This window comes from Nomascus leucogenys, chromosome 15 (assembly GCF_006542625.1).
Source record: "Nomascus leucogenys isolate Asia chromosome 15, Asia_NLE_v1, whole genome shotgun sequence".
NCBI lineage: Eukaryota > Metazoa > Chordata > Mammalia > Primates > Hylobatidae > Nomascus > Nomascus leucogenys.
The window spans coordinates 32,005,467-32,010,213 of record NC_044395.1 but is presented as its reverse complement, the minus strand read 5'-3'; positions in this window follow the sequence as shown (position 1 = coordinate 32,010,213).

Here is a 4,747-nt window from a genome sequence, read left to right as displayed (position 1 = left end):
GCCTTTTGGCTAAGAACTAGGGTGGAAATGGAGGAAAATTCAGTAACAGAGTATACAAGTATGCAGAGTCAAGAGTTACTTTTTATTGAAATAAAAGGTATGTGAAAGGTAATAATGAAAAATAAAAAATAAAGTTGTGAAAAGATAGGTTGGAGTCCAGTCATAGAAGACCATTAGTCTGTAGCTAAGGTGCTTAGAGTTTATTCCATTGTTGGTGGAAAGCCATGTGATATGGTCTGGCTGTGTCCCCAACCAAATCTCATCTTGAATTGTAACTCCAACAATTCCCACGTGTCATGGGAAGAACCTGGTGGGAGGTGATTGAATTATGGGGGTGGGTCTTCCCTGCGCTGTTCTCATGATAGTGAATGAGTCTCATGAGATCTGATGGTTTTAAAAATGGTAGTTTCCCTGCACAAGCACTTTTTTTGCCTGCTGCCTTCCATGTAAGACATGACTTGCTCCTCCTTACCTTCTGCCATGATTACAAGGCTTTCCCAGCCACATGGAACTGTAAGTCCATATTAAACCTCTTTTTCTTCCCAGTCTCTGGTATGTCTTTATCAGCAGTGTGAAAACAAACTAATACACTAGTTTCTACAAAACATTTTAAATAAATTTTACATACTTAAATAAAATGTTAAATGTTTATTATAGAAAATTTAGAATAGATAAAAAAGTACAAAGAAGAAAATAAATCTTTTATAGTCTTGACCCAAAAAGAGAAACACTACTAACACTATTCACTATGTATTTCCTCTAATTTTTTTATACCTGTGTATTGTTTTTCACATCATGCTGATCATGGGAGTTTATAAAATTTCATTTATATTTTCCACAATTTTGAATTTCACTAGCTGGACAGAAGTACTAATAAGGCAACATATTCCATCTGAATTATAGGGCCATGTTGCTCAGACTGGTCTCGAATTCCTGGGCCTGAGTGATTTGCCTATCTTGGCCCCCCAAAGTGCTAGGATTGCAGACATGAGCCACTATGCCTAACAATAAAATATTTTGATACTGGTATGCAATGTGTAGCAATCACATTGGGGTGAATGGGGATATTCATCACCTCAATGTGATTGAGGTGTTAAAAACATTTCTTTGTGTTAAAAACATTCCAATTTATTGTTTAGTTATTTTAAAATGTACAATAAATTATTGTTGACTGTAGTCACCCTGTTGTGCTACCAAATACTATACATACTCATTCTAACTATATTTTTGTACCCATTAACCATACCCACTCCCACCACCCCCCACTACCCTTCCCAGCTACTAGTAACCCTCATTCTACTCTCTATCTCCATGAGTTTAATTGTTTTAATTTTTAGATCCCACAAATAAGTGAAAACATGTGAAGTTTGTCTTTCTGTGCCTTGCTTATTTCACTTAACGTAATGTCCTCCAGTTCCATCAGTGTTGTTGCAAATGACAGGTCTCATTCTTTTTCATGGTTGAATGGAACTCCACTGTGTATATGTACTATATTTTATTCATCAGTTCATCTGTTGATGGACACAGGTTGCTTCCAAATCTTGGCTATTGTGAATAGTGCTGCAGTTAACATGGAAGTGTAAATATCTCTTTGACATGTTGATTTCATTTCCTTTAGATAAATATTCAGTAGTGGAATTGCTGGATCATATGGTAGGTCTATTTTTAGATTTTTGAGAAACTTCCATACTGTTCTCCATGGTGGTTGTACTAATTTACATCCTCACCAAGGATGTATGAGGGTTCCTGTTTCTCCACATCCTTGCCAGAATTTGTTATTGCCTGTTTTTTGGGGAAAAAAAAGCCATTTTTGCTGGGGTAAGATGATATCTCATTGTAGTTTTGATTTGCATTTCTCTGATAATCAGTGACGTTGAGCACTTTTTCGTATCACATAGCTTTTCATAGTTGAAATCAGACTATATATTCTGATTTTTATGCCTATTTGCCATAGAAACTTTCGAACATTCTAGTTGGAAGGAGAATTAGAATAGAAAAGGGATTAGGCACAGGTAATTTCTGCACGTGATGGCTCAGTCTTTTTTCATTTATAAAAGTATAATGACTCAGATCACTCCACATGAGTGGTAAAAATGTCAAAATCTATCACTTAAATTCTTTGGGAATGACAATAGCTTTTACATGGCTCCAGGCAACTCTGTTTTTATGGAGGGAAAGAGCATTTTGCAATATTCTTGGCACAAATATTCCAGTTATGTAAAACAGAGTAACATAAAGTTTTCAGTGGTTCTCCAACAGGCAGTATATTTCATCTGGTTGTAGGGTAAAATAATGATGCTTAATAAACAATTTTTCCCATATGAGGATTAGATTGGAAGCAGGAGAACAGGTATGAAAAACATCATGGATAAAGCTTAACTCCAGTCTATCAAATCCACCTGAAAAGACACTTTTCAATCAGAAAACAGACTTTTTCAAACAAGTTTAGTAAAGGTAGCTCCATTAAGCTTTTCATAGCCTGACGTATGCATTCTGGAATTGTTCATTTTTGGCCAGCTGGCAATTGTATGTCTTTATGTAAATTTTTTCCAAAGGTGGTTCAGGAGTGAAATTTACTGATTCCAGCATGTCTGAGCATGTCTTTTTAAAAAATATCCTATGGGAAATATCTTAGGTGAATATGAAACTCAGTTCACAATTGTTTTTCTGTCTTCCAAAATCAAAACCTGTTCAGTAGAGATACAGCTTCAATGTTTTCTATTATAGGTGATAGAAAAATATATGTCCTGGCCCCTGAGAACAAATATCTTTCTAGATCTTTCAGATGACAAGAGGTTCTTCAGGTTTAGTAAGACAAACATAGACAGGCTTCTGAATATTTTTTCTAATATAACTTCACTGTTTTTATAAAAACTGGAAAAATCATTCTTAAAAAAAGCTTTTCATTTTATGTGCTCTAGTGCAAGTTTGGGAAGGGCTGCTTCAGTGGCTCCTAAGGAATTGTCCTTTTAACTGAAAATTTTCTATGTATTGCTCTTGATCAGATAAGTGACATCAGAACTGTGCTTCTGTGAGATTTATCTGGTAGCAGTGATTGAGACGGATTAGAATGTGAAGCAAGTGAAGTTGACTATTTCAGGGGCTGTTATAATCTTCCAAGTGAGGCACAAGGGCAACCCGAAGGACTGCAGATATAAGTAAAAAGAATTAAGAAAGGAAAGTGATATTACAGGCAGAAAAAGGACAGGCAAGATGAGAAAGGCATGGCTTGCCATCGAGGCTTGTGAATTGGGAAGAATTGGAATGAGCTAGTCTGTAGTTAAGGTTGGGGTCCTTTCTTGGTGACTTGGCAGATCTTTGTCTGGTGTGGAAATAAACAAACACCAACTAAATAGGAAGAAGCAAAGGCTGTTTATTCAGAGCTTGCCATAGCAAGGGTGTCAGCTACTGTTCCTTGTGTTTTGGCAGAGACTCAAAGACAGGTGGAGGACAGGGAAAGCTTTATAGTGGAAAAAAAGAGGGATAAACTGGAGGCTACCTAGCTGTAGGCATCCTGTGTGATTGGTTAGGAGTGCATATCTTTCTCTAAGTTGGAAGCAGGGACAAAAATTAGGGATACTGTCAGTTGTTAATCAACTCTTGGTCATTTGGGGCCAATTGTGGTAGAAATTATTGTTTGGCTTCCTGGATTGTCAGTAGAGGTAACAATCTGGCAGTGTGCAAATCTGACTTGCACCAGGCTGGCCTATTTATTGTAGACAATAAATTCGGCTATTTATTATAGACAAGAGGATTGGTTTCCTGGGTAGTTTGCCACAGGTTGTGGGTCAAAGTTATATATATATGATCTGGCAATTGTCCATTTGTACATTCAGTTTCTCACTGGAAAATTGTCTCTTAATTCCATGGCTTAAGTATCTCTGTAATGGATGAGTCCTGGGTATTTCCTTGGCTCAATGACCTCTTCTTTTGCTACCCACATAATTTTTGCTTAAACCCTGGAATTCATAAGTGCTTCATTCCAGAGGTTAGGTTTCTTCAAATAGTTATAACCAGTAATGCTCATTGCCCTGACAAATCTGTGGTAATTGTCCTAGGCGCTGCTTCACCTCAGCTCTGACACAGCTCATCATCTTCTGAGTCACGACTTCATGAATGCTGACACATCCTTTGAATGGGTCACATTATGTAAGAATGACAGAATGAAAGTTTGTGTTGTAGTAACAGCTAAAATTAAGGTTGGATGTACACCAAGGCAGAGCTCACTCATACAACTCCATAGAGCTGCTGTTGGTGAGCCAGCTTATTCCACATTAAACCCATGCGGTGGAAAGAATGGAACCAGGGTTCTAAACTTTCATTATATTTTATAATTTTAGGTAATTAATGACTTTGAATCTTCTCAGAGTGTGTAATGTGGTCAGACATATATACATTTATATACATACATATATGTGTGTATATATGTCTGTATATGTATATACAGACATATATATGTGTGTATATAGCTACATATGTGTACACATACATGCACACATATACACATACATGTACATGTACATGTACATATATACATGATAGTTTTCTCCTTTATTAAAGGACACTATATATATATAGCTAAGCATTGTCATTTCTTTTAAAATTCAAGTTTCTCAAAGTTTTATTTTTTACTTAATACAAAAATGAACTGGTTCACATTATTATATATATACACAGAGTATATATATTATAATATATATACACAGAGTATATATATTATAATATATATACACAGAGTATATATATT